This window comes from Halichoeres trimaculatus, unplaced genomic scaffold, assembly GCF_033239565.1.
Source record: "Halichoeres trimaculatus isolate MK-OKI-2021-1 unplaced genomic scaffold, fHalTri1.1 fHalTri1_scaffold_16, whole genome shotgun sequence".
Lineage (NCBI taxonomy): Eukaryota > Metazoa > Chordata > Actinopteri > Labriformes > Labridae > Halichoeres > Halichoeres trimaculatus.
In genome coordinates, this window is record NW_027437194.1 from 15,815,055 (window position 1) to 15,825,502 (window position 10,448).

At 39.1% G+C, this 10,448-nt stretch overlaps 1 protein-coding gene across 4 annotated transcripts in view; it reads right to left on the minus strand.

Moving 5' to 3' along the window:
* LOC141805082 (ras-specific guanine nucleotide-releasing factor RalGPS1) overlaps positions 1–8,685 on the minus strand; it is a 75,173-nt gene extending 66,488 nt beyond the window's left edge. For all 4 annotated transcript variants that reach the window (XR_012599686.1, XR_012599685.1, XM_074689794.1 and 1 more), the window contains exon 1: positions 8,312–8,685. The gene's annotated coding sequence lies outside the window, so the exon portion shown is untranslated. The remainder of the gene's footprint in view (positions 1–8,311) is intronic.
* Positions 8,686–10,448: the final 1,763 nt, after the last annotated feature.

Below are 10,448 nucleotides of genomic sequence, written 5' to 3' on the forward strand. Positions count from 1 at the left end.
CTGAAAACTACCCGACTGTTGACATAAAGCTCTCTAAAATGTTTCTGAAGGTTCTGGGATACTGCCATAAACATTTCATACTTTTCTGACATTTACAGACTGGATTAGTTGAAGCTAAGAAGGAGATTACTTAATAAAGAAAGGAGCTGTTAGCTGCAGCCCTGCAGCAGTGCAGAAAAATGTCAGATAAACATTTTTTTACTGATCAGCTTTTAATAAAACTCTGCTTCCGAACATCATTTCTTACTCTCAGCTGCTCTTCTCTGCAGTCTCCTCAGGAAAGAGCTCAACCGAGACTCCAGACCTCTGAGAGGGAGCTGTAGGAGGATCACACATTTACAACACTGACACACACTCACACAGCTGCAGCATCTTCAGTTCCAGGAGATATTATACGACAACCTCCGGTCTTAAAATATGAAGCCAATGCAGAAGTGTTACAAACTGCAGTTCTTTGAGTGTCCACTTGAGGCTGACGCTGGAAGCACCAAGAACCAGATAAGGGGTGGGGGGAAAATTGTTGTATGATATATCAGGATTTCTTGTTTGATAATATCAAAAGCAAGGTTCTTTGTCAAAAATTTGTTGTTGTTTTTTTCAAACTCATATCCTTCATTTCAGTCTTTGTTTATAAACTGGATTGGAAAAAAAGTTACCACTTTTCTCCAGCAGAGGGTGAAATGTTTCTCTCTGACTCATGTGACGTGCATTTTATGGAAAAATATGGATCCTGATACAGTCTGTAGACATTATCATCACCATTTAACTTTTACACATGCTGTGGTGTTAAAAAGCAAACTAAAAGGGTTGCAAAAGGGTGGAAAATTCCCAGTAAATTACTGAGAAGTTGCAGGGGAATTTTCGCTCAGGGGAATTGGAAATTTTAGGGTTTTGTTGCCATCAACTTGGATATTTTTTTTTTCTAAAAATTCCTGGGAAATTTTGGCTCTGAATTTTTTTTCATGTCATCTTGAATGAGGCTTTCAAAAATGATCTCTTGGTTGAAACAACTCGATTGAATGCAAATTCAGTTGTGTACCTTGAATGAAGCGTGCAAAAAAAAACTATCTCTTTAAGGCCTCCTGCTCCACAATCCCCCTCGCTTCTGATTGGCCATCCCTCTCATGGCCTGGTGCAGAGATATGAGCAGACCTTGATGTTTGAGGCCAGCTCTTTCAAAGACACATGAATCATTTAGCAGATCCTTATTTATGAACACACTATTTCAGCAAACTTCATGAAGATTTGTGCTAATTTTGGAATAGTTACTTTGTATCCATGTTTGAATTATGTGAAAGCAAAATGCCCCCTCTTTAAACGTCAAAGCACAAACTGTACATACATGTGTGTTTGTAATTATGTGTGCAGATATGTAATGGTCAGCATCTATAACTATAAAGCAGACAGATTCAGGTGACAAACAACTTGGAAAGCCACGATCCCCCTCCATCTTTGAGCTGGTCAGAAAATGACTCAGAATGAGACGTGTATCAAGGTACACTTTTTTTCCCTTGAGTCACATTTTTAATACTTAACCAATAAATATCTGCATCCTAACTAAGTGAAACAACAGTGGGCTGAAGGCAGGAAGCATATCTCTAAATGTGAGGCCAAAAGCTGCTTTCTCTTCAAAGAGATCATGCCGCCTGTCCTGTGTGGCTCCATCTCACTGATTCACTGATCTGAGCTGATCTGGAGTCAGCTGAAAGAGGAGAACTGATCCTGACACATGGAGGAGGAACAACAGATGGTGTTTCCCTTTTATTCCCCTCGAGCAGATTGTCTCACTGTCTCTAGATAGCCTGGTGGCAGGGGCTTTTCACAGGGAGAGGGTGAAAAGAAACACTCTTTTATTCATTTTTACTTAAAATAAAATGTTGATTTGCTCCAGAGCCTACTTCACATATGTTTCATGTTGAGATAACTATCAGTAAAAACTTCACGTTGCAGGTTTAAAGTCTCATCATTCAGTTTATCACCGCAGAGATAATCAGGAGGTCAAGCACTCTCTGTGCTCTTTGGTGTCTCTGTTGGATTCCTCGGCAAACATCTGCAGCTGGTACAGCTGGCTCTGAAAGCCACAGCACGTCTCTGTAAAAGTGGAGTTCAAAGTCCAAATATGTGGAGGCCTGCTGCGTGTCCGAGGCTCTGAACGAAACCCGCACATCAGACACCTCCTCCTTTCTTCCTTTACCTTCAAAAGAACAAATTCACACCTGAAACCTGGAACCTGACAATATAACTCACCTCGCTAACCTGAAACACACATTCATTATCACTACCAAACTGTCACTAAGCAATCTGAGGAGAGCTGGCAGCTAGTTCAGCTTCATCTGACTGCATGCACCAAGACCTCCATCCTACAGATAACATGTTTCTGCACATTTATCTGAATCTATTCAGAATATTTATTTATTGTTAATGCTGATACAGCGATAAAATGAGGATAAAGTTGCAATTTTAAGTGCCATCTGACTTCAGAAAGTCAGAAAGAAATAACTCAATTAGAACTAGAACAGAACTCAGAAAGCGCAGACACTTTAGTCCTACTTTAATGTTATACTCCCTTTCAGCAGACTGTCTGCTACAATTTGGTGTTAGTTGCAGGTTTGTACGATAAATTGTTTTCTGACAGTGTTGAAAATGATGATGACCCAGTACAAATTTCATATTCTGGATCTTAGTATCCAGAATATTGCCAGGATCTGGATCGTACTTTAACATCTGTCAGAAATTATGGTGACCTTGTCTTGTATTCTTTTGCAAAGCAATCTGACTATTCATCGTGGAGTTATATACACATATGGTAAAAACGGCCCTATCTCACAATCATAAAGAATCCTTTAAAACAATCCTGGATCAAGACAGTGATCTGGATCACCTCCTAAATTTAATCACTTCTTCCTTATCCCATTTTGAACATTTCCAGAGAATTTCATGAAGATCGGTTCGTTACTTTTTGAGTTATGTTGTTCACTCTCCCAAAAGCATAACCTAATCATAAGTTTACATAGAATAAATTGACTCCACTGCAAAGTTCTTAATGTCAAATGTTGGCACTGAAGGCTACACCTCACCTAGCTAACAGTGAAGAAGAAAGATGACAATGAAGAGATAGATGAAAAGAAAAGAGGAAGAAGAAATGAAGACTTAAACTCTCTAAACCCTTGGTAACTCTCTTCATGTCGGTCAGTTCTGGCCGTGGACTCTGTGATTTATGAATGAAATCATCTTAATAAAGACAGAGTAGGTCAGCTGATCAGTCATGTGATCAGTGGTGCAAGTTAGATGCTGACATCACACCTGACAGCACATAGAGGTTCCCATCCACCACATTAAACATCAGCTGCAGGGACTTTTAGACTTTAAGGAAGTTATTAAAACAGTTAATCACACACTCTTTGTCTTTTTTGTCTGTTTTTCATCACCTGTCACCATAACTCTCCTGCTTTATAGACTTTGATTATTACTGAGGATTCTTTCATTACCTCTTCATATTTTTGTCTTGGTTCACTGTGACTAGAAGTCACAGCTTTACATAGATGTCTTAAAATGTCTTTTTTTAAAATGTACATAAAAATCAAACCTATAGAAACAACTATTGTGCAGGCTTGAGTTAAAACACATCAGGTTTCATGTTTCAAACCGCTAAAAGAGAAGTGTCATAACTGATCCCAAACAGCAATGGCAGACATACTGCATTCTGGGATAGATTTTTCCAGTCTCCATTGCCTTGTGTAAATGATGATTTTTTTTTCCTTTGAAAATGAAACTAAATCTAAACCAGTTACTAACTATTGCTAAATATTAAGTCTATAATGATGTTTCAAATAACACAGTTAAATATTGTGTCTCAAGAAATTATCAGTCGTTTTCTGAAATCTATCATTTAACCCAACATTATTTTTTAAATTGAATATAGATTATTTTATTTTAAAGCATGTACCTAAAATAACAATTCTATTACAATGTGCATTAAAAATGGATGTAATTATAATTTTTTTTATTGCTAACGAGTGCTAAAAAACAAAACACGATATTAGCATTATGTATCGCCATTGGCTGAGTTGCTCCCCATTTATCAGCATAAGCCATTAAAAATGAATACTAGTCAACCACTGGAACAAAACCTCATCTTCTTGCATTTTGAAGAGCGTGGCTACTCTGAGAGGAGTTGTTTATTACTAAAAGAGTTTGTCTTGTACTTATCTAACCAGGTAAGAGCACCTGTGTGAGTCCACTGACCTACCACAAGGGTAATGCCAGTCCATTTCTGTTCGAATAGCAACACCATCCATCTTAAGAAATACTGCTCACATTACTTTCATCAGGGTCATCCACGAAAACTCTGTTTCTCTTCTTAATTGTGACCTTTTCAAAGCAGACCTAGGAACTCCCAGCTTTGTGAGGTCTGTTCTCAAGACAGAGGAAAATAATGTTTTACATTTTTATTGTTGAACAGAGGTGGAGCCATCATTTTTATGATTTACAGGAAGTCAGAAAACCTTAACGCTGGTTGTTTGAAGTGACACAGCATCAAGCAGAGTTGTATTCAAATGTTTGATCAAAAACATGATTGTTGGCTGCTCTTGCAGAGATCTGTTTATAGAGAAATCATCCTCGAATTACAGCTGATAGTAGCTGGGATGTCATTACGCTGGATTGTGTTCCTCCTACTTTTGCTCCCTGTACAGACGTTTTTTTTCTACATATTTTTCAGACAATGAACAGGCAACAAGGACTACTCACCACTTCTCACAGCAAAGACTTTCTATGTGTTTTATTTTCTCTGTATTCATGAGTTAAACTGAGTCTTCATGCTGACTTCTGCTTGAGACTCAGATGAACTGAAACATTCAGCTCCGTCTGTCCCTCTCTCTGCATGTCCAAAGTGCTGCTTGAGATAATAATTATATGGTTGATTTTTGTGTGTGTTGCTGTTGTATTTTTAAAGCTTTGGCAGTGATGCAGCTCTGGGTATCCATGGTAACAACTGCTTCCTGTCTGTGGAAACAGAAAATAAAAGTCCCACAGAGCGGCTGTTTATTTTTAACTTCAGTGTGTTAATACAGATATGTTCAGGATGATTGGTTACTTCTCATCCTGCAGTCTGACATCAACAAAGAGAATCAAACATGATTCAAAGTGATGGATTCATGTCAGACTAAAAACATTAAAATACAAACACTGTGCAGTAAGGAAACAAAATAGTCAGTGTATTTATATTTCCAGAGTAAATCATCAATTTCAATAACCAGTGTTTTATAATTCATGATGTAAAGCCGTTTTATCGCCAAGCTGCTTTTAGATGTTTGACTTCTATTAACACTGCAGGTCTGAGAGCAGGACACTTTTTCAGACTGACAGATCATTTTCATTTTCACTTCTGATAACTGTGAGGTATTTCCTTCAGTTATTACTGGTTTGGTTTGTACAGTAATGCAGATCGGTGTTTCCCAAGATTTCACCCTCTGTTGTCTCGTTTCATCTACAACAAAAAGACATTCAGTCTCCTTTCTTTTAGAGGAAGAGAGACGGCAGCATTATATTTGCATTTGAGAAGCTGGGATGTCCTATTTTCTACTCATGAATTAAATCCAAATTCTGACAGAGCAAATGGTCTATAGGGGTGTAAATAATGTCAAAAGGTTTGCAGAGTGTGGTCAGAGTTGTAGGTTAACGTCTACATACCTGTGCTGGTTACTCATTGTTCTGGAGTGGTTATGAATCAGTTTAAGTAGACACAGCCCATCTACACCTAGTTTAATTATCCTTTTTTTCTTATACAGAAACGTCATACACTAGGTCAACTAACCACACCAAGTTATCAGATGACATCTGTCATATGAACTTGTTTACATTTAGATAGTGGAGCATTACGGCATTATGGCAGAAGACATTAACCAAAGCTGCAGCCCCAGCTAGAGGAGGGTGGCTGCACTACAGCTCAGGCTCAACATGTGGCCAACATTTCCAGCTTACAAAACAAATATTAACAATTTCTTTAACTGGTCAGTGGTTCTAGTGCCATCGGATGAAAGTGACGATATCTGAACTACTATTAGACTAAATCATAGACTGTACATAGAGTGGACAGCATGGCTCCGCCATTTATCATTGTACGGTTCTGAAGCCAAAATACCGCCGTCTCAGGCGCCATCATTGTAGCAGTTTGGAGCTAGATTCCGCGCAGTAGAGACAATGAGGGATTCTGGGAGAATCTGAGTGGAGCTGGGTGACAAAAATAATATTTTTTTTTCTTTCGAGAGTCTAATCACTTCCTGACTCTGCCTCCCGACAAATTTTACCATCCCTGAAAAAAATACAAGAGAACGGCAGCTGTCAATCAATAAATGTTATGCAAAGCCTCGTTTTTAACCGAGCTCGTATAACTAATGAAAACAAATCTTTTCAGAAAAAAAGAGGACTTCGATACAAGACAGCTAAATAATATCTTCAAATCACCACAACAATCAGACGTGAGAAACATTTCTACGAGGTGTAATATTTTTTTTAAGTTTGACCACAGCCCATCTGGAATGGCTGGCAAGCCGTATTTCTAAACCTATACTGCAGCCAGCCACCAGGGGGAGCAGTTTTTGTGGAGCCCTCACTTCGAGCCGAGCAAGCTGACGTCCATTTTTTTTTACAGTCTATGGACTAAATGTGCACGCTTCTGTAATAAAACATTGTCTTCAAAAAACAAAACAAAAAAAAAGTTGTTTAATGTACAGAACAGTACATTTATTTTAAATTAATCACTTCAGTTTTGCTGTTTTCTGCTACTTTCTGAGCAGGTTCAAACAGGAACTTGCACTAATGTTTGGTAAGGGTCTTCTAATTTCTTTGTTACTTTTTGTTTAATAATGTCTGAACTACAGTGTCTCACTTCAAAGAGTTTAGCCCATATGTTACTACACCTGTCATCATGGTGTAGTAACCTCAATGACAGGTATCATCTGTTTTCAGATGTGAACCACAAAAAAGGAACTGAACCGTGACAGTCTGGTCCACAGGATTTTATGTTTGGATCAGTTACTTCATGAACACCAGTATAACATAGCGCTGAACAATTTCCTAACGATGGGTAGCTAGCTGGCTAATGTGACTAACTGCCAAGCACCATGCAACTAGTGTCATGTAACTAATTAAACCATCTAAATCAAATACTATCACTTAGAAGTGTATAACTTATTTGTTTCAGTTGGCACTCAAAGGGTTATAAGATATGTTGGGCCATGAAGGATGCCTCAGTTGTATCTTCCACAGCCCAGAGGATACAAGTAGGACACACTTGTCAGCCAACTTTGAAAGAGCCTTGGAAATGGCACAGCCTAAATGCACTACAGTGATGGTTTCAGTCTTCAAATGCAGCCTTAGAAGGCTGCATCTGAATTGAGACCAGTGCACACATTGTGTAGTGCAGTGAGTGCAGAAATTTTTTACAGGGTAGTGTTGTCTTGACTCAAGCACTGCAGCTTCGCACGTGCCAGAAAGGACAATCTCATTTGACAATTGTTCACCACTTTTTTTCTATACTGTCAGTATGGACACAATTCTGCACTTAAAATACTAAGAGTAGTTACAGAAAAAAATGATAAGTGATGTATCAACAATTAAAGTCTGAAACATTATAAAGGAATGGCTGCTTATGGATCATACTGCTCCAGAGCATTGAGCATAAACAATGATCAGAAAATCACAGAATGATTTTAAAAAAAGCGACAATAACAGAAAGTGTTAGGTTAAACACAGCCCTTCTAAGTAAGCAGCCTGTGCTACTGCTTTTTTGTTGCGCTAAAAGCGTTGGTATGCAAAACTATTATTGTTTAACCTCTTATTAAGTTATCTGTCACTGTCACCACATTTTAATATCATCTATTCAGCCTCCTAGTGTGAATTTTTACAATGTAAAACACGTTACAGTTCTTTTTTTCTGTTTTATGTCACTGCAGGAAAAAAAGGGGGCCATGATGTGTTTCAGGCTCATAAAAAGCTGGCTCCGGCCCTGCAGCTCACACAACATGTTTTTATGGCACAGATTCACACACAGGAACACACCTGCGCGCGAGGACAACACAGGTTGACACACAGCAGCCATGTCGGTATGTGTGTATGTATGTCACGATGATATCACGAAACGAAAGCGAGTGTACAGTCTGTTATCCCCTAAAAACAAAACACACACACACACACACACACACACACACACACACACACACACACACACACACACACACACACACACAACCGGGCCTGCTGCCGCTGTGTGACCGAGCCCCGCAGCCCCCTCTCCCCGCTCCCCTCCTACCTTTCCCCGGGCACGGTCACTCTCTCTCCGCCGCTTCTCTCGGTGTTTTGATGAAAACGATGATGATGAAGAGTTCACATTACAGACCCGCACGGAGGCTAATTAAACCCGAGCGGTGATCTCCTGCAGCTCCGGGGGGCTACTCCTGCTTTGAGCCGAACATGAAGCCAAGGTCGTAACGTGTGTACCGCAGGGTCCGCGAACCGTGCGGGATTCATGAGCCGGAGTCATCCACGCACGGCCGTGACGTGAAAAGCCAGCTCGTGTCGAATGAAGAAGTGAAAATGAATAAAAGGCGACAGCAGGAAGTGACAGGTAGGAGCTCTGAGCCTGACAGCCAGGTGTTGTATCTAATCATCCGCTCTGTCCAGCGTACAAAGCCCGCCCACAAACACAGCCCACCAATCAGGGAGCGGCTCTAAGCCAGCGTCCTTAAGACGCAGGTGCATCTGTGGTGCGTTCACGGGCTGTCTGGCAGTTCGTTATTCAGAGAAGCAAGAACCAAAAACCTGGTTTGTTTAAAATTGCTGCAGAGATTTTAATGTTTAAAGCTGCTACTGGGAGCACCGAATCAGCCGGACAACTATTACTGCAGTCCTTGGGTTCAGAAAGTTAAACTCTACAAATATAGACGACATTTTTTAAACACAGAAAAACATGAATCCAAAAAACAAAGCAGGATCCTAATTGAAATATTTTATAATCACATCCAGAGCTTGTCTTTTATTTTTGTTTTGTTGACAAAAACCTACATATTAAAGATCATTGTCTAATTACAACTGGTTTTATTCCCTGGTCGTTTTTCTGTTTTGTTTTGTCTTTTTATAATTTATGCTAGAAAATTCTGTTAACTGCAGCTGATGAAAAGTTTAAGCCAGAATCAAATACACGGTTAACACTTTGATTTTAAATAATTTACCATTTACACAACTCTGTTTCCATCTTATGAATGGTGTAAGTCTTTGACTGTTGTTTTGTAATAAACACGGCCATAGTACCTAAAAAAAGGTTTTATTTTTTGTTGGTTCTGTTTGTAAAAGAACTATAATAGTTTGTCCCAAATTTAAGCTGAAGTTCGCCCTCAAAACGACTGATAATTCTCAGTAAAATTAAAAATTGGACTTGTCTCAGCATTTAAAGCTTTACAATCCTTTATTGTAAATCAAAAGGGGGAAGTAAGTTCAATAAAACAGAATAAGATGCTCTATTTTCATAGTTTCCTGCTTAATTTTGCATTGCTTACAATCAATTGCTTGATTTCTCATGTGTTCCTGTTCAAGGACTGGTACTGTAATTTAAGCTGGAGGAAATAAAAACATAAATGATTGTTTGAATAACTAAAAGTCAGTGTTTGTCTGATCCAGGAAATATGACCTTATTCAAAAGTGAGATTAATGATTAATGACTGATTAATGAACTATGCTAACTCATGCTGTATGAATTTGTTTTGTGAAGGTAGACACACGAGCACTGCAGCACTAAAGGAAAGATGAGGACTGTGTGGAACACAAATGTTTAGCATTAGACTTCATTGACTGATCATCTTTATCTCTCTCAGATATCTGTACATGGAGGGAGCAGGAAAAATCTGAGCCACTGCGTGATCACTGGTGACCTCTGGTGTGACTGCATGTTGCGATTATTTCTGACTGATCATTTCTGACGTGATTTTGGAGAACAGGAGGAGACTTAAGCCTCCTTCCCTGCTCTGCAGTCCACTTTTTGCAGGTTTGTGTCTCCTCCTGTGCGCCACCTAGTGTCTCCTCGATGAGCAGCTGGAATGCAAACAGTGAGTCTGTAGTGGAGACTGAATGTGGTGGCACTGGAGGTCAATCGTTGTGTGTGTGTGTGTGTGTCTGCATATGTTTGTGTGTGTGTGTGTGTGTGTGTGTGTGTGTGTGTGTGTGTGTGTGTGTGTATGCTGCCATGCTGTTATATCTTTCCATTTTCATTTCTCTGTATTTACTTCATCTTCTTTATATCTAAGTTTAAATGAATAAATAAGATGTAATTCATTCAGGCACATCACATCAAAATCATAATTTCTAATCAGGATGCTTTGATAGATGAATTCAGAAAATATATTTTGTCATGTTTTCATCATGTTGGGAATTCTTTAAGGCAGAAACGTCAATGA